Below are 25,969 nucleotides of genomic sequence, written 5' to 3' on the forward strand. Positions count from 1 at the left end.
TTTAGCAACTGTGTTTCCCGACCGGGTCAAATCACTAATCTATTTATTAGCGAACCACTAGCCGAGGTTAACAACTAATCAGAATACAATCTGATTAAAACACAGATCCTTTTTCGTTTCGTTTTATTATAGTTCAAAATTTCGTTTTACATTTCATAACTACACCAGGATCCGGAAGAGGTGTTATATAACCCGAGTTCAGGTTGATGTGATGAATTAGACAACGAAGCGTCTGTTGCAGCGCGATCTTGGCGTGCGATGCACGGAACTGCGTGTATCCTACTTGAAACATCAAATTCTGGCGTAATAGGGACAAGAGCCGCTAATATGATCCCTGCCAGGACCTCCCACTAAAACTGGTCAGATCCTCATGCAGAAGAGACCATCGAAAGTATAAAAAAAACGAAACGAAATATAGATCTGTATTTTAATCAGAATACAATTATGTTAGCTTGAATTAAATGTATTGTAACTGGTACGGTTTAAAACATACAAACACACTGCGGTGGCTCAGTGGGTTAGGCACCACAGGCTCGCTAATACAGAGGCAAGTGTTCGATCCCGGTACTGGCAGAGAAGGTTCGTCGGCATTACCTGGCTTAGTTTCCCTTTGTGTTAGTGGTACAAAACGGAGGACCTGACAATAAACAGCGTCTAGTGTTAGGATGGGACAAAAAAAACCAAAAAAAACCCAAACGATTCCCCGTTTACACTTTGGCGTGCATTTACAATAATCTTTGACAGTTGGAATTAACTGCACTGCCGCTGTCCGGGTAAACACTCTTTCATCGTAGCACTCTGCATGTTATCAAAAGCCCACTGGTGCAGAAAAGTAGGACGTTAAACACCATTTCATTTCATTTCGTATTCTGCAAGTGGGTGTGTCTTACCAAACCGAATGACATATTACTCAATTTATTGCATTAGTCATTTCAAAAGCAAACTCTTTTAAGAAATATATTTACACAAAAACTGATAAACCGTAAATTTGAATTTCAATCTCCACGACCTAAAAAATACATAAAGAATTTTTACTGAAAAGCAGAATTCAAGATTCAGTCAAGTAGAAACCGACTGTTTGTTCAAATAACATCGAAATATTCAATTATTCATGTGAAAATATGTATGCAATTATATTTGATGAAGACAAATATGGTTACCAAGAAGTTTCTTCTATAATACTTGGGGGGGGGGGGGGGGGGTAGGGGGTGGATGGCCGAATAGTTAGCGCGTGTGCGTTATATCATAAGGTCTGCCATTGAGTCAACTGCCGTGGTTTCGATTCCGGTTGTGCGTGATAAGGAGTAGGGTCGCCTTCCAGCCTCGTGGGTTTTCTCCGGGTCCTCCGGTTTCCTCCCGCTGTTAAAGACCCTAGGCACAAGCGAATTATTGAAATAAAATTGAACCATATGTTTGTCCCGAAATGTCCTAGTTTGTGTCGAGTGAACGTTAAACCCATCTCCCTCTCTCTCTCTCTTCCGATACAATAACCTATGAAATGAAATGAGTTTTAACGTCCTGTACCGATTGGGCTAATGAAGGCGGGCAATCAATCTGATTAAAACACAGATCCTATTTCGTTTCGTTTTTTATAGTTCAAAATTTCGTTTTACGTGTTTTTGCTACACTAGGATCTGGAAGAGTTGTTGTATTGTCGGCGTTTTTGTTGAAGTGAGGTATTAGCCAATGAAACGATCTGTTGCGGGAAGTTTTTGGCATAAGATGCACGGAACTGAGGATAAACCAATAGCAACGTCAACGCTGATTGATTAAATCAATAACTGACGTCTTAGGGTCAAAGGCCGCTCGTATGACCTTGACGCGACCCCCCCCCCCCCCCCAGTACAACTGGTCAAATCTTCATGTAAGTGAAGGCTATCGAAAGTTTGAAAAAAAGAAACGAAATATAGATTGGGGCCCTGTTTCTCGAAATCTTAACTAAAGATAAAACCCACCTTTATGACAGTCCTGCTGAGAACCTGTCAAATGAAGGTGGACATGAAATCCATTCAGATAAAACTATCATCAAAATACTTTAATTAGGCCTATTAAAATAAAATATATGCTTCTAATTGATAACCTCAACAACCCTTAATTTCAGCAAACAATTAAAATGAACAAATTTCCGTTTTTACAGATAACAATGGTCGACAATATGCCATACCGTATTATATAATTAGTGAAATGATGTGTAGTTAAGAATCCCGGAAATACACTGGACAATTATTCTATGGACTATTATAACTTTTTATTACTGGGAAATAAAGACTAGGCAATTTCCCAAACAGTATATAAATTGTGAAAAGACAATTTTATGGAATACATTTACTGCTTATTACTGAGTGACGTTTTTGTTAGGATTTTAAAATCTTTATTAAACATACATTATGCAAGAGCTAAATCTACCTATTGCAATCCTTTCTTTAGGCCTGAAATGTTATCTAAATTATTAATCAGACATTGATTAAACATACATTATGCAAGAGCTAAATCTGCCTATTGCAGACCCTTCTTTAGTCCTGAAACGTTATATAAACTATTAATTAGACATTTATTAACATGACAAGACCATAATCAACTCTCGATGGCACCGGATACTCGAGATTTTAACTAGATTAAAACGGTTCGCCATTTAAAAATTAAATTTAAAAATGGGAAAGTGAGGCAAATCCCGATTATACCAGTGCCCTGGTTACCACAGTATACACATCTTGTCAAAACTACAAACAATAATAACTTGGCTGAGAATGAAGTAATTTGAATTAAATTTTCAATATTTTCTTTCTTTAGCATCTATTTTTGAATTATTATAGCAAGAAAGGCCAACTCTTAATTAAACTTTTAACTAATGCATAGGTGTGCGGGCTCGATGACAGTTAGGGGGACAGAGCCCGAAATGCCCAAAAAAATTTCGGGTGTAACCCGCCCCCCCCCCCCCCCAAGAAAATTTTTGAAAATTTAACAGCCGCATACGCGTTTTCCTGCTATTCCAGTCTGTGAATACAGCAACTTCAATTTGATCCAATATAGCCTACCTGGCTGACCCGAATTCCAAACAACCAATCAATCGTCGCGGGGTATGGGGGGCCTCACCCTCCCCGAGAAAATTTTGAAAATCTAACCACCGCAAATGCGTCTTCTGCTATTCTAGCCCGTGTAAGCAACTCCAAAGGTATCCAATGGTTTTGTAACCGAAATCCCATTCTGAATTCCAACCATCTAATCAGACCGTTGCAGCTGCATTCACAAATAATAATCGATGCTCGAAAAATGTCGCACAAAGTAGAGTGGCTCCAGGCAAAATGTTTTAATCCATAGTCAACTCAGTACAAATTTGTGGTATTCAATTAAAAGAAAAGTAAAATTAGTGTTTTATTAGGGCTCAATGACAAATAGGGAAGAAAAACTAGAAATGCCCGAAAAAATTTCAGGTTTACAGACAGCGGCGCCGGTTTTCTTCGAGAGGTGAAGAAGCAGAACTGACCTTTTTGGAAAATTTTGGAATATTTGAAGGCCGCTAACGCGTTTTACTGCTATTTAAGCCCGTAAAATTAGTGTTTTATTAGATTTCGGGCACTTTATTTTGCCAAGTAGATGAAATAATTTTATTTTTTCACTTTACCCTTCTGCCCGAAAAGTCAGCTTGCCCGAAAGTTATGGGGGGCAGGTGCCCCCCCCCTGCCCCACCCCCCTGCCCCCCTGGCTCGTACGCCTATGAACTAATGCATCTTTAACTTATCCAGACCATAATCAACTCTCGGTGTCATCGCTAGGCACCGGTGTTTATTGGATTTGGTTCTCGATTTGCTGTTCATGAAGTGGATAATCGCGACTATGTTTTTATCGTACCAACGTTAGTAATGATGATCGAGACTATGCCGAAAATTCAATCGCTAAAATCTCGGTTCAGAGTGGATCAATTTGTCTGAAATTTTCAGCAAATTCCCTTTACATTTTCTAGTTTTTAACTATTATAATGCGAACTGTTAGCTCTTTATCTAATCTTCCATTGTGTTTCTTTAAGCAATGGTAAAATATAAAACATGATGGGACCACATATATGTAATAAAAACGATACTTAATTTTTAGACTGGAAATAAACAAGACACCAAGCTATTGAATATAATCACTGTTTATTACTAAACGGTATTTCGGCTAGGCGTCTCCAGTCATTATAAAGCAATATGAGGGAGACATATACATGTAAAACAATAGTTAGAGTTACGGGCGATTGGTTGGGGGTTGTTTCAATGATATTACGGAATATATTACTGAGGGCTCGCTAACAGAGAGGTCCCGGTGTCTACCCGTTGTTTACCGAGAAAACTCATCGGGCCCTGGTCTGGAGTTCACAAAGCATTCTCAGACTTAAAGGAGCTAAATCGCTAACATTTGGGACCTAGAAATTCACAAAAGTGGGTCGCAACGCATATAATACTGTAATATGAATGTATATAAACTGATTTACATTTAATGGTTTCCGTTTTTACTCCAATTTCAAATCAGTTATGCAAATTTCTAGCGTCTAGTTATTCTAGTCTACATAACTCCATTTGATTTGGTGCAATGTGTCTAGCCTCGTCCCTCGAGTCTCTCAATACAACTGGGGCTGAAGCGCATTATGGTACACGATTCGTGACCAATGTTAAAAAAATTATTTTATCTTAAATATCGGATATCAGAAGCTCATCTTTTCCCGGTAAGTTTACATCATCAATGTTGATTTAAATTGACCAATAATTCGTGTTTTCGATGTTGAAGATTTTGGAGGATTTTGAGTTACGGACTTAGGTCCTTTAAGTTAAGAATTTACCTTACTTTCAATCACTGATTATGAGAAATATTGGACATAGTTTCTTATTGATGAATTTGATACATTAAAATAACACAAGTTTTATAAAGGGATATATTTGTTGTTAAAATAAGGCAAGCAATTTTGAGTAAATTCTTAACTTAAGTCTGAGAATGCTTTGTGAACTCGAGGCCCTGGCACGGGAGACCTGGCAATGAACAGCATGTAGTCAATCGGGTGGGACGAAAAACCAGGTCTCGTGTACACATTAGCGTGAGCGTAAATGAACCCTTGACCGCTGTCCGGACAAAACGTCCCCCCCCCCCAGAGCACATTGAATGGCGTATGTCCTTGTTCATTTACCCGGTTGGGGCAAAAAAGTAGGTAATTAAACTTCATTCATTCCTTTATTTCTTCCTTCATTACTTCCTGCATAACTGTGAACATTTCAACTATTAGTGAAATTATGGTTGTTCAAGTAATTAAACTTCATTCATTCTTTATTCCTTCCTTCTTTCATTCATTACTACATTTCAACTATTAGTGCCTTATGGTTATACAAGTAAGTAATTAAACTTCATTCATTCCTTATTTCTTCCTTCTTTCATTCCTTACTGTGAACATTTCAACTATTAGTGATATCATGGTTATACAATCGCTTCTAAACTCTGACAAACAAAGCAATTTCTGTGGACCGAAAAGCTTAAAATATCCTATATAACTCATCTCATCCTCCATTTTTATAAATAAAGCCTAACATTTTGTTTAAATTAAAAAACAAACATGCTATATATGTCAACACCAACTGAAGATTATATTATGAAGGAGAGATGTCTCTTTCTGAGGATTTGGTTGAAAGAAAAGATGAATACCTGTATATACCTTTATATATAGACACAGGTGTTTTTACATACAGGGTATATTTATTATACAATATTTGTGTTACCTGTAGACATCAACATATATAAATACACAATATCAAACAGAATGGTTACACAGTTGACAAGAGGAACACAAACATGGCAGCACTAACTTGATCGTATAGCGCAAAACCTGGGCGAACTTCACTACTAGCCTTCTAATAAGACTTTTTGAACTGCTTCAATCTATGCATTTACTAAAATAAGGATAGTACAAACTTTAAATGTGCTCTCTCCCCCCTTCCAGGGCCCTCCCCCTCTCCCTCTCTCTCTCTCTCTCTCCCCCTCTCTCTCTCTCTTTCGCTGGGCATTTACTAAACCAAGGATAGTGCAAACTTCAAATGTGCCCTCGCCCACCCCCCAGAGCTCTCTCTCTCTCTCTCTCTCTCTCTCTCTCTCTCTCTCGTTGTTAATATCCACTCATAATCAAATATTCCAAGAATAAAAAAAGTTCTCACTTGTAACAATGACACTTGTCTTTACAACCTCTTCTACGGAACTCCATATACAATGGTGGGAGAATAAACCATAACATATTCCAACTGTTTCTGACGACCCTTTAAACTCCGTTCGTTAATTCTATCATTTTTCACCTTTTAAGACAGCCATGTTAGACCCCAACGGAACTCCATATACAATGGTGGAAGAATAAAGGCAGGAAAAAAACTCAACATAGTCCGACTGGTGCTAACAGCCCTTTAAACCTCCAATTCTATCGTTTTTCACCTTTTAAGAAAGCCATGTTAGACCCCAACATTAGCAAACATATTATATGATCTTTTATCTGGTGTACAAGCCACTGACCCAATATCAACAAACAATGATTCGACCAGTGTGAATAGAGTAAGGAGTTTTTATACTAGTAAAACAACACTTGTCGAAACATCTGAGGATTGTAACAAGTATGTGTAATGTTGAACTACATCTTTACTTGTGTAAATTGGGTTGACTATCATTCTTCTTTCATCAGGAGAGGGAGAGAGGGAGAGAGAGAGGGGGTAGAGAGAGCGCGCTCGGGTGGGGAGGGAGAGAGAGCGAGAGAGAGAGGGAGGGAGAGAGAGGGGGGGTAGAGAGAGCGCGCTCGGGTGGGGAGGGAGAGAGAGCGAGAGAGAGAGAGAGAGAGAGGGGGGGAGAGAGAGAGGGGGTTAACGTCCATTCGACACAAACTAGGTCATTTCGGGACTAACATGTGGTTTAAATTTTGTTTCAATAATTCGCTTGCGCGTAGGGGTCTTAAGTAGTTAGAGGAAATCGAAGGACCCGGAGAAAACTCACGAGGTTGGACAGGCGACCCTACTCCTTGTCGCGTACAACCGGGGATTCAAAACCACGCCAGTTGACTCAATGAGAGAGAGAGAGAGAGAGAGAGAGAGAGAGGGAGAGAGAGAGAGAGAGAGCAGGCAAATCGTCCTGTCGCTAATATAGCACGAGAATAGGACTTATATTAGTATGGCATCAGTATACTGATATCAGCTGATTTGACTTTAATGCACGGTGACTAACTAATAGTAAGTGCAGGGGGACCGCACTACACGCAAAACAATTATCTACAATATTAACCTGCGGACAAGACAGAAATTTGACATTGCAAAAAATCAAACAAATAAGTAAGACGCTGGTTCGCTAGCCTGGAGGTCGCGGGTTCGCTCCCGGTGTTGGCCGAGAAAGTTCCTCCTTGTCAGTGATGCAGCACTGTGGGCCTAGCTAGAGACAACGTATAGTCGTTCGGATGGGACAAAAAACCGAGGTCCCGTGTACACATTGCTATGCATGTAAAAGATAAGAGTTGTCTGTAGTGCTGTTGTCCGGGCAAAATTTCCGTCATAGCACAATGTATGGCGTATGCCCGTCTTCACTCGCCCTGTCGGGGCAGAAAAGTAGGACGTTAAACCCCATTTCATTTCATTATAGCATCAGTATCAGTATGTCAAGGTGATTTGACGCACTCGCAATATGAATAACATCAGGAGCCTTTAGCAAACAAACTAGCCTTGCATATATAGACATTCATAGATATAAAATATAGATTTCATAAAACAAAAGATAAAACCACTCAGGAACTTTAAAAAAAAAAAACAAAAAAAAAAACCCCACTTATTTTTGTTTATCAATTAGATTTTTAAAATTTTAATTGAATTTGCTGACGTCAATTATTTTGGAGATGGCTGTTTTAACTACGGTACACTGCCTTTGTTTTATTGTCGTGTATAGACTGTGCATCCACGCCTCGGGTTGATATCTTCTCATCAAAATTAATATCTGACGTTTTAAACAAAAAGGTGAAAATATTCGCACCACGTTCAAAGGAAAGAAAGAAACAGAGTTTAATAAAATCTGGTTTCTTGAGGTTTCCCATATATATTTGCAATCTGATTAAAACACAGATCCTATTTCGTTTCGTTTTTTATAGTTCAAAATTTCGTTTTACTTTCTTCACAACATTAGGATCTGGAAGAGTTGTTATATAAGTCGCCTTCTGGTTGATGTGAGGGATTAGCCAATGACACGGTCCGTTACGGCGATGCACGGAACTGTGTGTAAACCACTAGAAACGTTAACGCTTGTTGATTAATCAATGGCTGAGGTCATAGGGTCAAAAGCCGCTCGTATGACCCCTGACACGACCTCCCACTACAACTAGTCAGATCTTCATCTAGTGTAGATCTGTATTTTGGTCAGATTGATATATTTGTAAACTATAAAGTCCTATGGTATAATGTAATAATGTAATCGCGTAAATATATTTTATTATTTTATTTATCAAATCCAATAAAAAAAATATATAACCTTTTTTCTACCTCATATAGCTCCAATTGCTCAGATAAAAACAAAAATTAATAGGTCGCAACCAATAAATTATTTAAAATTAATATGACCTTTGAGATAGCTCCAATTGTAGTCAAATAAAATAATAATAAAAAAACGATATGATATTTTATATAGATCCAATTGCACAAAATGAAACAATGAATAATTGATGGGTGTATTTTTAATCCGGTATATAAATTTAACACGCCCTTAATCATCAAATATTTGACACATTTTACGGCAATCAATTACAAAGTTGAAACTTGGAAAAATAAAATCTGACCGGAGGCAAAAATACTAAACACAAACAAACCTATCACGATGTTTTAGATCATTTTAAAACAATTTTGAAGCAATCAATCAAACCTGTTTTTATTTTCAAAAATTTTGAGGAAATGCCTACGAAACTTGATGAATGAATGGATTTGTATGCCCAAAGATGTCCTGCAGATGTTTAAAGATACATAATGGGAAATTAGGTAAAGAGCTGACAGTTCTCACTATAATAGTTAAAAACTAGATACTGTGAAGGGAATTTGCTGAAAATTTCAGTCCAATTGCTCCACTCTGAACCGAGAATTTAGCGATTGAATTTTCGGCCTAGCCTCGATCATCATTACTAAAGTCAATAGGATAAAAAACCTAGTCTCGATTTTTCATTTCATGATTAAATTATGAATGTAAGTCGAACAGCAAATCGGAAACTAATCTAATAAACATTCCAGTCTAGCGATGACATCGAGAGTTGGTTATGGTCTGGATAAGTTAATTAATGTCTAATTAATAATTTAGATAACATTTCAGGCCTAAAGAAAGACCTGCAATAGGCAGATTTAGCTCTTGCATAATGTATGTTTAAATATCCAGTCACACGAAACAACTCTAACGAGTCCCCCACGCCTCCAATCTAATAACATTCTCCTTCATGGCATCGTGCACTGGTCATTGTATTCTTAATCGTTCCGGAACATTCAATACCACTTGCCATTGCCCTGTCCTCCATTTCAGCTTTGCTGTGCCAATGGCTTAGCAAGGAAAGCGGTTTAATCGTTCCGATCGAGCGAAATATAGAGGTCCCGTATATAACACAGGCAAAATAAGGCATCGCGCGGCTGCCCGGGAAAACGTTCGAGCTTATGAAAACGGGTATACACCCTGCAGTGTGCAAAGAGGGAAAGTTTGCCCAGATAGCAGTATTTCCGCCTACTCCTCATCGAATTATAACTGCCAAGGATTATTTTACGTACACTGTACCTTACTTACTGGGCCACGGTGGTTCATCCTTCGTGAAACATGACATTTTAAAACCATAAAGGCGGATTTTTAAGATCATCTATTGTTGCATAACGCCCGCTTCCAACAAAGTTGATATCGCAGACAATGTTCATATTATCTTAGCGCACACGCAATTGTCTTTCCTGTGGGAGGAAACTGGTGTACTCGGAGTAAACCCACGAGGTTGAGGAAACGCCTCTATCGCCAAGCCACATACGCTCAAACCAGGGATCGAAACCACAATCGCAAGCCAGAGGTGACCGGCCAGCTAGAGGTCGAAGCGCGGCACTCTAGACCACTAGACCATCCCAATAATCGTCTATTCCCCGCATTATACATTTTAAAATATTTTTACTGACGGCATTCCTGACATAGCCTTTATTATCAAGCCCCTAATTACCTTACATAGCCTTTGTTCATAAGCCCCTAATCATCAGCTATCTTATAATTACAGTTAACCCGTTTACACGGATTCTAAAAGTACAGGTATTTAGGTAACTTGATACTCCTGTGAAAATATCGTCCTTGTTGTCATATTTCTACAAATTGTGATCAGCCTCGGTGATATATAATAGAATATATACACGGTCGTATAATACAGACTCTTTCTTTCTAAACAAATGTTTATTTTAAAATTTTGTAACTGTGCTTTCTTCAATCTGTCACGAGTCTTTTTATAACACTATCACGGTGTTTACTCTCACGTCATCGCTGTTTAAAGGGCAGTGGACATTGAGGGTTCCAAATGAAATGAAATAGGTTTAACATCCTACTGTGTTGTTTCTATTTGGCTAATGAAGATGGGCATACGTCATACATTGTGCTATGAGGGAAATTTTGCCCGGACAGCGGCACTACGTCTTACTCTTATATCGAATTCCAACTGTCAAGGGATATTTTACGTGCACGCCAATGTGTACACGGGAACTCGGTTTTTGGTCCCATCCGAACGACTAGACAGCTGTCCTTGTCAGACCCTCCGCCCTGCATCACTGACAACGGGGAACCACGCCGGAAAATCTGGATGAACTTTCTCGGCGAATGCAAGGATCGTACAACCGACCTCAAGGCTAACGAGCCAGTGTCTTACCCACTTACCCACTTAGCCCCCCCCCCCCCCCGTGAAGCTTCCGAATGAAATGAAATGGGGGTTTAACGTCCTACTGTTCTTCTCCTATTTGGCTAATGAAGACAGACAGACGTCATCTAAGTGTGCTATGAGGGAAATTCCAACTGTCATGGGTACACGGGACCTTGGGTTTTCTTCCCATCCGAATGACTATACGGTGTCCCTTGGCAGACTGAAATCGTATCGCAGTAACACACAATTAGAGCTGTATTTCTAAATTCATACTCAGATGCATCTGTTGTAAGTTGGGGACGGGGTGGGTGAGTCAGGGTTCGAGGGTTCAATCCCAGTGTTGACCGAGAATATTTCTTGGGACTGAAGCAAGAAGATTATCAAATATTAGAGATTCACGTTAGGGCTGCGCTCCTTTAAGATGGTAAGAGGCAGGTGGTTGATGTGAGTGTAGCTATACTCTTTGTATGCAGTTTGAATTTGAAATGAGAATGGCACCCCCGTGGGTTCGTCACAGTCACGGTATATGAAATCCTGTAATAGCTTTTTCATCATATTACTCTCTACTACTTGTCTATTTTATAAGCAAAATAAAAAACACATAATTCAAATAAAGTGAATGGATCCGGGGGCTAGCCGTAAGCGTCCACTGTGCTGTACAGTTCCGGGCCTGTAGTGACACAGACTTCGCTCAAAATTGAAAACCAGAGAAACCATTGTGTAGTGTATGCAGCTTTAATTTGAAATGTGAATTTGAATTCCAACTATCAATGGTATTTTCTAGAGAGAGAGAGTGAGAGAGAGAGAGAGAGAGAGAGAGAGAGAGAGAGATGGGGTTTACCCTCCACTCGACACAAACTAGGTCAGTTCGGGACTAACATATGGTTTAATTTTTATTTCAATAATTTGCTTGCCGCGTAGGAGTCTTTAGCATTGGGAGGAAACCGAGGACCCGGAGAAAACCCACGGGGTTGGACAGGCGACCCTACTCCTTGTCACGTACAACCGCGGAATCGAAACCACGCCAGTTGACTCAATGACAGACCTTATGATACAGCGCGCACGTGCTAACCATTCCCCCCCCCCCCCAATTAGATTGAAAAACCGAGGTTACGTCTATACGTTGGTTTGCACGTAAAAGAACCCTTGACTGTTAGAATTCGACGAGTGCTTTGGCACATTTGCCTCTTAGAACACGGCATGGCTCAATATCGGTTGGTGCAGAAAAGTAGGACGTTAAACTACATTTCATTCTTTCTATTTATAAACCTGACTGCCAAAATAACTTGACAAAATGTCAGTTTCAAGACGAAATAAAAAGCTATTTCACGTAATGGGGTAGGCTAAAAACAAAAACCTTGCATAGAGTGGGTAAACCAAGTATTTGACTATCATTCAGAGTCTGTCTAATTACTATCCAATTTTGATTTAAATAAGATAAAGTAACAGATGTTCTAATTGATATCTCGCCAATTTACAAGTCTATATACGAGTTTAAAGTTAATTCTTACCTCGCTGTATTTTCCGGTCTCACGGTGTTTTTACATATAATGTAAGTAAATGTTGGCTTAAGCTTTAAAACTATATACAAACTATACACCCCCACAGGAAATAGTTGTGTAACATAATATATACATATAGTAAAAACTGCAATACGCCACAATAATATATGCACTATACCTCAATATATATGATATATATTGCAATATATACCTCAATATAAATTATAAATATTGCAATATATATCTCAATATATAGGATAAATACTGCAATATACCTCAACATATATGGTAAATATTGCAATATACCACAATATATAGGATAATAGGATAAATTTTGCAATAGTCCTCAACATATATGGAAAATGCTACAATATATCACAATATACAATTATGGTAAATAATGCAATACACCACCAACCATATATATATATATATATATGGTAAATATTGCAATACACCACCATATATTGCAATATACCTCAATATATGGTAAAAACTGAAATATACCACAGCATATATGGTAAAAACTGAAATATACCACAACATATATGGTAAGTAATACTATATGCGACAATGTGCATGGTAAATAGTATACCAGAAAATATATGGTAAATAATACAATAAACCACAATATATAATATAAATAATGCAATATATTGAATGAATGAAATGGGGTTTAACGTCCAACTGTTCTGCACTGACTGGGATAATAAAGACGGTCATACGCCATATAGTGTGCTATGAGGGAAATTTTGTCCGTACAGCGGCGTTATCGCCTACTCTTATCGAATTCCAATGGATCTTTTACGAGCACGCCACAGCTTTTTTAGGACCATCTGAACGACTAGACAGCTGTCTTTGTCAGACCCTACGTTCTGCAACACTGACAAGGGAAAACCACGCCGGAAAATCCCGATGAACTTTTTCGGCCAACACCGGGATCGAACTCGCGACCTCCAGGCTAGCGAGGCAGTGTCTTACTCACTTAGCCACCGTGACTCCCAAACTACACTATAACACAATGTGTATATAATATTGAAAGTGAACTTAGTTCAACTATGCAGGTTATAACACCTTGTAATTAATAAAATGAATTGAAGTACATGAAATGAAATGAAATGGGGTTTAACGTCCTACTGTTCTGCTCCTATACTGGGCTAATGAAGACGGGCATACGCCATACAGTGTGCTATGAGGGAAATTTTGCCCGGGCAGCGGCACTATCGCCTACTCTTATATCGAATTCCAACTGCCAAGGGATCTTTTACGTGCATTCCAATGTTTACACGGGACCTCGGTTTTTCGTCTCATCCGAAGGACTAGACAGCTGTCCTTGTCAGGCCCTCCGTCCTGCATCACTGACAAGGGGAAACCACGTCGGAAAATCTGGATGAACTTTCTCGGCCAATGCAGGGATCGATAAATAATGGCGATAACATCTAGATATACCACAATATAATGTATAGTAAAATGAATTTAAATTTAACTGTATTTGTGAAAACTGCAATTTGCGCAATTATATATATTAAAGAGAAATGCAATTAATATCTGTGATAATCATTTGAAAAAGCAATATACCCCACCATATCAGTAATTTGAAATGAAGTTGTACTTAACATCCATGTTAAACCCTAGAAAACTGCACTATACCTCAGTATATATAGTATAATAAACTGAAGTTGTACTTAACATCCGTGTTAAACCCTAGAAAACTGCACTATACCTCAGTATATATAGTATAATAAACTGAAGTTTATAGTTAATATCTTTGATAAACCCATGAAAACTGTAATATACCCCAGTATATAGTTAATAGCTGCAATATATCCCAGTATGTATAGTATAATAAATTAAAGTTTATAGTTAATATCTGTAATAAACCCTAGAAAACTGTAATATACCCCAGTATATAATTATACTAGTAAAGAGATCTAACGTTAATATAACTAGTAAAGTGATAAATGCCAGAAAACTGTAATATACCCCAGTTTATAGTTAATATCTGTGATAAACACTAGCAAACTGTAATACACCCCAGTATATAATTATACTAGTAAAGTGAAGTAAAGTTGAACTATACCTGTGATACGAGTGAGTCGAGTGAGTCGTCTACACACCTATTACTCCATTGATGAACTAACTGTGTTAAAATAGATGTTTCACTGTCATCCAAACACTACATACAATTCAACTTATCTTGTTAAAGAGACATGCCACCCAGTACAACATGCTTCAATAGATCTATGGGACGGATCAGAGAGACAGCTGAGAGAGAGAGAGAGAGAGAGAGAGAGAGAGAGGGTGTAACGTCCACTCAACACAAACTAGGTCATATACGGGACTAACATATCGTTCAATTTTATTTCAATAATTCGCTCGCGTGTAGGGGTCGTTAGCAGTGGGAGGAAACCAGTTGAATCAATGACAGACCTTATGATACAGCACGCACGCGCTAACCATTCGGCCATCCATCAAACCGGGACAGCTAGGAATGGAAGCAGATACCGTCAGTGAAAAAAATAACTGGAATTTATGGCCAGGACATGGATACGACAGCACCCACCGGAATATTCACCATCAAATATATGGTTATGTTTACTACGTAGAAGAACGTTTATCAAAGATAATCAATGATAATCAATGATATACATTTAGAAAGCAAGTAAATACCGTGAAATAAAATGACAAGTGGTTTATTTAACGTAATACTATCTTCACCATCCATGCTATGAAGACGGGTATATGCCATTCATGGATATTTTATCCAGACAGTGGCGCGGTGGCTTACTTTTATTTTGATTCCATCTGTCAGAGGATCTTTAACGTGCTGACAATGTTATATATTGGACCTCGGCTATCCATCCCACATCAATAACTATAAGCTTTTCCTCGTGGGTACCTGTCCCAACTGAACCAAAAGATCGGATCCATTTGTGTAGTAACGTCAGAAGTAATGTATAACAATGGCAATCGGGTGAAGTTTGGAATACGTCAGATCACACGGATAATTTTCATCTTAAAGGTCAATTATAAAAGGTCAGCATAATTTGGTTTATGTTATAATATCGAATGCAAAGAGTACGGTGGTATTTTGTTATCTATGGGAATTCTTTAAATAAATGGTCTAGAAAGATAAGTCTTACCAGGTGTTCTAGAAAGATAAGTGTTTTCAGATACTCTAGAAATAATGATAAGTGATATGAAATGTTCTGGAAAGATAAGTGACATCAGGTGTTCTAGAACAGTAGGTGTCAGGTGATATCGGGTGTTCTAGAAAGATAAGTGACACCAAGTGTTCTAGAGAGAAGCAGGTGATATCAGGTGTTCTAGAAAGATAAGTGACGTCAGATGTTCTAGAAAGATACATGACATCATGTGTTCTAGAAAGATAAGTGGTTTCAGATCTTTTAGAAATATAAGTGACATCAGGTGTTCTAGAACAGTAGGTGTTCTAGAAATATAAGTGACACCAGATGTTCTAAAAAGATAAGTGGCACCAGGTGTTCTAGAAAGATAAGTGGCATGAGGTGTTCAAGAAAGATCTCTTACGATAAGTATTCTAGAAAGATACGTCACGTGACACGACGAGTTCTAGAAAGATAAGTGACACGATGTGTTCTAGAAAGATAAGTGACACAATGTATTCTATAAATATAAATGACACGAGATCATCTAGATTAATTATATGTGACATCAGATGTTATATAAAGATTAGTGACATCGGATGTTCTAGAGCAATAGGTAGCACCAGGTGCCATTGTGTACGATATTCACCACATCATATACAACAATCAATACTACAAAAGCCCCCCCCCCCCCCCATCGCAAAAAAAAATATCAACGATAAATTGTGCTTGAATTTCATAGAAGCCAGTATAGTCTGTTCTGATGATGGTACTAACATTTTTAAAGTGCTTGCTCATAATTCAGTGATATTTTGTAGAAGGAATATCTCTTTAAATATTTTGTATATATGTTGGATGAAAGGTGGTTGATTAAGAAAAGGTTATCACTTGACAAACCAACCATAAAATTCTTAATAAAGATAGAGATACACGGGATTTTATAAATAAAGGTAAATTACGGTTGTAAAAAAGGGAGTGAGACGAATAAAGATTAAGATAGTCCACCTCTACAAACAACTGTCACGACCCCAAAAATAACCAATCTGTAATTATGATGGGGGCTGGGGCGCTCCGACCATAGACCTTCCCGTCACAGAGGTAAGATAGTCCACCCCTACAAACGTCTGTCACAATCTCAAAATAACCAACACGTTTTGGTATAATAGTACAAATATTGGGGGGGGGGGGCTGGGGCGCTCCGACCATAGACCTTCCCGTCACAGAGGTAAGATAGTCCACCCCTACAAACAACTGTCACAACCCCCAAAAATAATCAATATTTTTTGGTGTAATAGATGGGGGGGGGGGGGTGCTCCGACCACAGACCTTTCCGTCACAGACGTTTTCTTTCAGAGGTTTTCTTCCAAAGAGGTTTAATGGGTTCGAATTGCTACTTAAATGGGGGTAAGCGGTTTAGGTTACCCCATGTTCGGATTTTAAAAAAAAAAGCTGATTACCACATCTTTGTTTCGGTAACCGCTTGTACGTGAGAAGGGGTAGGGTCGCCTGCCCAATCTAGTGAGTTTTCTCCGGGCCCTCCGATGTCCGTCCAATGCTAAAGACAAAATTGAACCATATATGTTAGTCCCGAAATAAACTAGTTTGTGTCGAGTGGACGTTAAACGCTCTCTATAGAAATTTACGCTCACAAATCCTAGAAATAAATGAATGGTGTAAATTTTATATTTTATTTACACCAATGACACCCACACAACTTTTAAATGTCTAATTGATATCTGACCTACATTCGTTGTTTTGTTTTTTCTTTTTCGTGATTATGTTTCTGTACATCAGGCTACAGTACGGTCTAACCACATATTTAAGATATTTAAGAGGCTTGGGTTCAACTGACTTGACCTGGTCTGATCTCAATGGACAAGAATAATTAAACCAATTAGACTTGAAAGAAAGAAAGAGAGAAAGAGAGAGAGAGCGAGAGAGAGAGAGACACACACACACACACACACAAACTAGGTCATTTCGGGCCTAACTATGAACATGACATGATTATATGGTTCAATTTTATTTCAATAAATAGCAGTAGCAGGAACCTGAAGGGTCCGGAGAAAACACACCCTACTTCTTGTCACATACAAGCTAGGAATCGAAATCACGACATTTGACCCAATGACAGACCTTAAGGTCTAAAGCACACGCGTGAGACAATTTGCCCCCACCTCCACCCCCTCCACCGACTTGAAAGAATTGATACAAAGACGAGACAAAGATTCAGTTCTTACTTAATTGGCATAACAAAATAATGTATACATAAAGATCTTATTGGCGCCTTCTTATACACGGTAATACAACTTTATAAGGGAATACAGCTTTATGCGCACATTGTATGTTATATATTTCAGCCATGTTATACACGGAAATATAGCTTTATATGAACGTTGTTAGTCATATTTTAGAGCAATCATAATCAGGAGATAGGATGAACTAGTGGTCTAGACTGCCGCGTGTACGTTAACTAAGAATAACATGGGAGTGCGGCTTTTAAGTGTAAACTGATCGTGAGGTGTATATTTTCGACATCTTATACATGGGGAATACAACTTTAAGTATAAGCGTGTATTGTCTGTGGTGTATGTAAACTAAATAAAATAAATATTTTATATAAAAGAAGTGTCATATGTCATCAGAATGCTTGAAGATTTGAATAAAAAATCTATTTTAGTCAGCTTGAATAAAATAAAAGACATATTACAGAATGACAAAGTATGACAAATTAAATATGGCAGCCTGTCAATCAAATTAGTAACCAGTTTACTAAAACGAAACGACTTGTCAATTAACGTATTTGTATATGTATTTAGCCTACAGTAGATAAAGCACAAGTACTTCAATGTTTACAGTAGGTAAAATTAAAAAATAAGTCTATCTGTCTGTTCTTAATGAATGTCTTCCGATTTTATAATGCATATATATTTATATATAAGGCATACAGTTTTATATCTAATAGTGTCTACGGTATCACGGGGGGGGGGGGGGGTCACGTGGCTAAGTGGGTAAGACGCTGGCTCGCTAGCCTGGAGGTCGGGTGTTCGATCCCTGCATTTGCCGAGAAAGTTCATCCAGATTTTCCGACGTGGCTTCCCCTTGTCAGTGATGCAGGGCGGAGGGCCTGACAAGGACAGCTGTCTAGTCCTTCGGATGAGACGGAAAACCGAGGTCCCGTGTCCAAATTGCCGTGCACGTAAAAGATCCCTTGACAGTTGGAATTCGATATAAGAGTAGGCCGTAGCCCCGCTGCCCGGGCAAAATTTCCCTCATAGCACACTGTATGGCGTATGTCCGTCTTCATTAGCCCAGTTTAGGAGCAAAACAGTAGGACGTTAAACCCATTTGTTTTCATTTCTACGATATCACCCATGGTGGAAGTGGACGTAAAACTCTAGGAATGAACGAACCATATCTAATATAGGGGAACCACGGTGGCTTTGTGGGTAAGACGCTGGGTCGCTAGTCGGGGGGTCACGAATTCGCCCCCGGTGTTGGTTGAGAAAGTTGATCGGATTTTTCTCTTGTCAGTGGTGCAGAGCGAAGGACCTGACAAGGACAGCTGTCTGGGATCAAAACCCGAGCTCCCGTGTACACAATTCCCCCATAGCACACTGTATGGCGTATTCCGATCTTCATTAGGCTAGTCGGAGCGGAACAGTGGGACATTAAGTTAAATCCCATTTCATTTCATTTCATTTCATATCTAATATACGTGCAGAGTAGCATATGATTTGGTGCATATCAGAATGAACTGAAATGGGGTTTAACGTCCTCCTTTTCAGCACCAACCGGGATACTGAAGACATGCATACGTTATGCACTGTGCCATGAGGGACATTTTAACCAGAGAACATATTTGAAGCAGAAGATTGTTTCTATTTTTGTTAAGTAGTAGTTATTAGCACCCTTTCCGAGGTGTATAGGTGAATATCAGGACAGTTTTGGTCGAGGGGCCCAGCCGAGGCGGAGCCGAGGCGGCTCCCGACCAAAACTGTCCTGATATTCACTGATACACCTCGGAAAGATGCTAATAAGTTACTTACATCACATTTCTATCGAGTATTGTGAATCAAAATGTGAAAAATAGTATTTATTATCGAGTCGTTTCAACCGAAAAGTGACAAATACTTTCTGCTCTTTCATTATTTATCCCTTTCTGAGCCTCACGTTACATTTCATGGTAGAATGATTTCGCAGTGATTTGCTATGATACTCTGAGCGTAAAACAATTACGTGTTTGTTTAGACCACATCGTCAAAACAACTTGTCTATGGCGTAGAGGACTGCGATATTATTAAATGCAGTGTAAAGGAAATGCGAAACATGGGTCATTCCTGGTGAAAGTATGCATCGGCGGATGGTTCTTCCGTTGAAATTTATTTGTAATAAAGTTTATGACTTTCTAGGCGTTTTTTTCATCCTGCTTATTTTCAATGCCTGTGAAGTGTCCAGCAGAGAACTGCGCCTTCTATCATCACAATTAATTAAAATAATTATTCAATATTCTAATTTATATATTTTGCATATTAATATAAATCAAACCAAATTATGAAATAGATGCCAATTGATATGTATAATAATTGATTTTTGTAATATGTTGTTATGTTAATTTAATGCCATTGCATATTAATATAAATCAAACCAAATTATGAAATAGATGCCAATTGATATGTATAATAATTGATTTTTGTAATATGTACTTATGTTAATTTAATGTCATTGTATATGTTTTTGAACTGCCATGTAGTTCCCCCCATTTTGTTTTGTTACTATGATTTTGACTAGTTGTTTCATGTACACTGTACAGAGCCATCGTTATCAATTGCGATCTGGGTCGGACTAAACGTCCGCTACTGATTGCTTGATAGGTATCTAAACCGGCATTAAAGTATCCGTGTATCTGAAATGAACAGTACTCTTTCTGTACATTTCTGATACACGAATACTTTTATGCATGTATTGCAAATAAACAGGACAGTTTTATCAAAGGTTGCCAGTGGCAACGAGTAGAAGTGGGATGTAATTAAACATACATCATTCAAGGGCTAAATCTGCCTAGTGCAGGTCTTTCTTTAGGCCTGAAATGTTTTCTAAATTAGTAATTAGACATTAATTAACTGATCCAGGCCATAACCAACTCTCGATGGCATCAGATATTAAATAGATTAGAAAGGTTCAGTCAAATTTTGATTTAATTTGAAAATGGAGAAGTGAGAATTAGCTTTGAACAACCAGTACGGTGGTTGAAATTATTGCACACGTCTTGTCAAACCTTCAAAGGCTAATATCTTCGCTCGCGATAGAGTAATGTGAATGAAATTTTCACATTATTCATTTTCATTGTCTATTACAGCAACAATGGCTAGCTCTTTATCTAAATCTTACATAATGTATCTTTAATGAACTGACTGAATACAAACTATATCATTAGGGGTCCAACATATGGTATACACATAATTAGGGTACTACGGAGAAGAAAACGGTGTACCCTGAGAAAACCCACGATGTCGGGTAGGTGACCCTACTCCAGCAGAAAACCGAAACCACGTCACTAACACAAAGATGGACAATATGACCTGAAGCGTACGTATTAAAAGTGTGGCATGGAAACCACGTCACTTGACGTAAAAACACCCCACAAACCTGTCCAAGGCAATTCTGAAATAAATCCCATATCATACCATACCTAAAACAACTCTTGACTCGCCTTATCATCTGTCCTCGTATAGAACAAAATATCTTAAACAACTCTGGATGAACTCATTGACGCCCAGCACACAATTTGACTTAGACAGACCAATATGATAAATTCTAATGTAGAATATATGTAAGTAATAGATTAAGAAACATGTATATCTTTAACTTTTTACATGGTTCACTACTGGGTCAAACTGATAAACAACTTGTAAAATTTATGACTTCTGTTGTTTAAAAAACAGTCATGATAATTTTCTCCTGGGTTAACAGTAGGTAAAAGTCTCGGTTGTCAATGTCAACATATTTTTAAAGTCGTAGAACCGGATAGCGAATTTTGTGAGATGATATGTATTTTAAGCATGGCTTAATCTGCGCTAAAATGGTTTAAACAAGCAATAAAATGAAATATATTTGATATTTGCACCGAATAAATGTTTTAACGAGCATAATTTTAATGTTATCACCTATATTTGACTAGAAATATCAATCTGAAAGAAAATTGGAGGGCATCTAAATAGTAAGTGCAGGGGGACTGCGCCACACATAAATTACACAAAAACAAATATACGGACAAGACTCAACACGCAGAAATCACAAACAAACAAATAATTCAAATAAAGTGAATGGATCCGGGTTTTAAAATACCAGAGAATACAGGCAAATTTGTGCCCCTTTGCACATACATATCCCACACTCTCTTATGCCCCTGTCAGACCGGGGTAGCGTCCTTACTGCGCTGCTGCGACCGTACGGCGACCAGAAAATGCACAAGGTCGCTGGCAAACCTGAACACAACGCGGGAAAATGTCCCAAAAAATTAAAAGCTTGAGACAAGGGGAGAGGGGGGAGGGGAAGGGGAAGGGGGTAGGATAGCCTAGAGTGTCGCGCTTCGAGTGCTAGCTGGCCAGTCACAAGAAATCAGATTCGATCGCTGATGTGAGGGTATGTGGTTGTTTGGGGATTGGGGCGTTTCCTCAACATGGGTTTACGTCGGGTACTCTGGTTTCCTCCAACAGGTAAGGTGGTAGGTTGGATGGCCGAATGGTTAGCACGTGCGTGCTGTATCATAATGTCTGTCATTGAGTCAACTGGCACGAATCCTCGGTTGTACGTGACAAGGAGTATGGTCGCCTGTCCAACCTCGTGGGTTTTCTGCGGGTCCTCCGGTTTTCTCACACTGCTAAAGACCCCTACGCGCAAGGGAATTATAGAAATAAAACTCAACCATATGTTAGTCCCGAAATGACCTACTTTATGTCGAGTGGACGTTAAACCCCATTTCTCTTTCTCTCTCTCCAACCCCTGTACATGTTCTGAATATACTAACCTAACCCACTTGTCTGCGATAACACACTCAATGGAAGCGGACGCTAAACCCTACGATCAACAACAACATAAAGTAAGCTAACGAAACTAACATTCTACATTGTGTTTACAGCCAATCCCTTGGTGTCGGATGAATCATATCCTACATGATTTACATCTTAGTTAACATGGTTTTCATGTTGTAAACCTAATTATCGCCATTAGTAAACTGACATGCGTAGGCCAAACATATAATATGACTCTGATTTATCATCGACGATTATTAGCCGTGTTAAAGATGCATTATGTAAGATTTGGAGAAAGGGCTGTCTGTTCTTACTATAACAGTTCAAATATAGATAATGAAAAATGAATATATCGAAAATTTTATTAAAATTACTAAGCGAAGTTCTGAGTGTTTGAAGTTTTGAAATATAGTCTCGATTGTTGAGTAACAATAGTAACATAAGTCTCGATTAACCGTTTAAATATTACATGGCGCAGTTCTTCTAATCCATTCAATATCACAGTTATCCAATAGTCTATAGAGTTGATTATGGACTTGACATATTAATAAATACACATACACTTCTAAAAATAACTTACCCATATTTTCACGGTTCACTAAATTATCTACTTTGGTATATGAACCTTTTACTCCTGAAAAATTATTAATTATAATTGAGTTTGTGTTGTGCACAAGGCAGTACATACCAAGGTATTTATATACATCGCCAACTCAACAACACAATACTTGTGAGACTAGCATATTATGATAATGTGAGGGGGAGGCGAATGATTTACGCGTGCGCGTTGGATCGGGAGGTCTGTCATTGAGTCAAGTGGCATCGTTTCCATTCCTCGATTTTCTCCCACGGCTAAAGACTCCTACGCGCAAGCCAATTATTGAAATATAATCGAATCATATTATATCAGTCCCGAAATGACCTAGTTTGTATTGAGTGGACGTTAAGCCCCCCACCCCTCCCTATTAGAAACCAACTAAGATAGATCAACTTTAATTTTTATGCATGGATATTCGAATATCAGACTAGCATTCGAATATTCGAATACAGGAGTTCTGCTGTTGAATACTCCGGAAGTTAATACTTTAATATAAATAAACCCAAGATAATCCTTCACAAGGTTAATCCCACCACTTAATGATATCCAACCATGAAAGCTAGAAGTAATCCAGCTGTAATAGGATTATCAGAAGTAGATTAACATACGTCAATAAATTGTTGATTCAGTAAATAATCCTAGTATTTGAAATAATGTTTATGAACCTTTGTTTAATAGCATGGCGATGACAGAATTAGATTTGCTGATTTTGGACCGACTGCTTTTGGTTCTCATAGAACTGTAATTGTTCATAAAATAACATTGTTATGTGCTGTTAATATATAAACATAATGTTGTTAATAACGATATTGGAGCCACGGTGGATAAGTGGGTAAGACGCTGGCTCGGTAGCCTGGCGGTCGTGTGTTCGATCCCTGCACTGGCCGAGAAACGTCCTTGGTATTTTCCGGTGTGCTTTCCACTTGTCAGTGGTGCAGGGTGGTGGACGTGACAAGGTCAGCTGTCTAGTCGTTCGGGTGGGACGAAAACCCGAGGTTCCGTGTACTCCTTGGCGTACACGTAAAAGATACCTTGGCAGTTGGAATTCGATATAAGGGTAGGCCATAGTGCCGCTACCTGGGCAAAAGTTCCCTCATATCACACTGCATGTCCGTCTTTATTAGACTAGTCGGATCAGAACAGTAGTAGGCCGTTAAATCCCATTCCATTTCATGTTTAGTAACGATATTACAAAATTTCCTTATTTGCCTGTTGCTTTAATCATGTTGAAATGTTTAAGAATAAAGACGAAATAATGAAATAAAACAACCAACCTTGTACGGTAGAGTTCTTCTATAACCAAGAGTATATTTTACGTATAGATAAATAAACACCATTTAATTTCGTATGTCTGAAAGTTTAAACAAATCTTATAGTAACTTCCACAACTTTATATAAAATCCTATAGTAACGTCCACAACTTTATATAAAATCCTATAGTAACTTCCACAACTTTATATAAAATCCTATAGTAACGTCCACAACTTTATATAAAATCCTATAGTAACTTCCACAACTTTATATAAAATCCTATAGTAACGTCCACAACTTTATATAATAACCTTCGCAACTTTATATAAAATTATATTGTAACTTCTACAACTTTATATAAAATCCTATCGTAACTTCCACAACTTTATATAAATTCCTATCGTAAGTTCCAAAACTGTATATAAAATCCTATAGAAACGTCCACAACTTTATATAAAATCATATAATAACTTCTACAACTTTATATAAAATCCTATAGCAACTTTCAAAACTTTATATAAAAAAGTATAGAAACTTCCACACCTTTATATTTATAAAATTCCTATAGTAACTTCCACAACCTTATATAAAATTATATCGTAACTTCCACAATTTTATATAAAATCCTATAGTAACTTCCACAATAAATACCGTTTAATTATGGGTCTCCTGCAAGTTTAAACAAATCATATAGTACATGTATACTAGCAATCTACATATCTCTACTTCAACAACTTTATATCATATATCCGAAAACTCACATATCTCTCTTGAGTTTTATATACACAGATGTGTTAATATGATATATCTGATGGTGTTAAATAAGTATTACATGTGTATATACATCCACTGATCTATGTTTATATACCTCCTATTATATATACCTACTATTACTATTACTAGTTGTCATTTATCACCTATAATAATATACTGTCTTTCTTACTAGTATAAACGTCAACAATATATGTCACATCTTCTATCTATACTAATATTTGTGACTGTCGTTTGTCTGTCTGTTTGTTTGTATGTCTGTCTGTTCGGGGTTGGCGGCTACACTAGTTCTGCCCCGAGTCTGAAATTTGGGGTATAGGGGTAGCTCGGACCGGGGAGTAACATAGGCCAGGTGGCGTTAGTCTACCACTTCCGGTTTCGGAGTTATGACCCCCGAGCGAAGCCGGGCATTCTTCTAGTTAGGTATAACTACCAGTACATAATATACTAGTTACTGTTTATTACTCAGCTTCTGGCATCCGTGGTGGCTAAGTGGGTAAGACGTTGGCTCGCTAAACTGGAGGTCGGGGGTTCTCTCCTGGTGTTGGCCGAGAAAGTTCATCGGCGTGGTTTCCCCTTGGAAGTGGTGCAGGACGGGGGCCTGACAACGAAAAACAGAGTTCCTGTATACAGATTGGCGTGCGCGTAAAAGACCCTTTGGCACTTTGAATTCGATATAAGACTAGGCGACATAGCGGTAAAACTTTACCTCATAGTCAACCTAATGTACTTATACATAGATGATCCCAAAGTATTTCTCTAAAAGAATAGGGGTGGGGGTAGATGGCCGAATGGTTAGCGCGTAGCGCGTA

The 25,969-nt window shown here is 38.2% G+C and overlaps 1 protein-coding gene across 1 annotated transcript in view; it reads right to left on the reverse strand.

Annotated features, from left to right (window-relative positions):
* Positions 1 to 14,593, reverse strand: part of LOC126820626 (protein FAM167A) — a 45,270-nt gene extending 30,677 nt beyond the window's left edge. The window contains exon 1 of the mRNA XM_050548711.1: positions 14,459 to 14,593. The gene's annotated coding sequence lies outside the window, so the exon portion shown is untranslated. The remainder of the gene's footprint in view (positions 1 to 14,458) is intronic.
* Positions 14,594 to 25,969: the final 11,376 nt, after the last annotated feature.

Source organism: Patella vulgata, chromosome 5 (assembly GCF_932274485.2).
Source record: "Patella vulgata chromosome 5, xgPatVulg1.2, whole genome shotgun sequence".
NCBI lineage: Eukaryota > Metazoa > Mollusca > Gastropoda > Patellidae > Patella > Patella vulgata.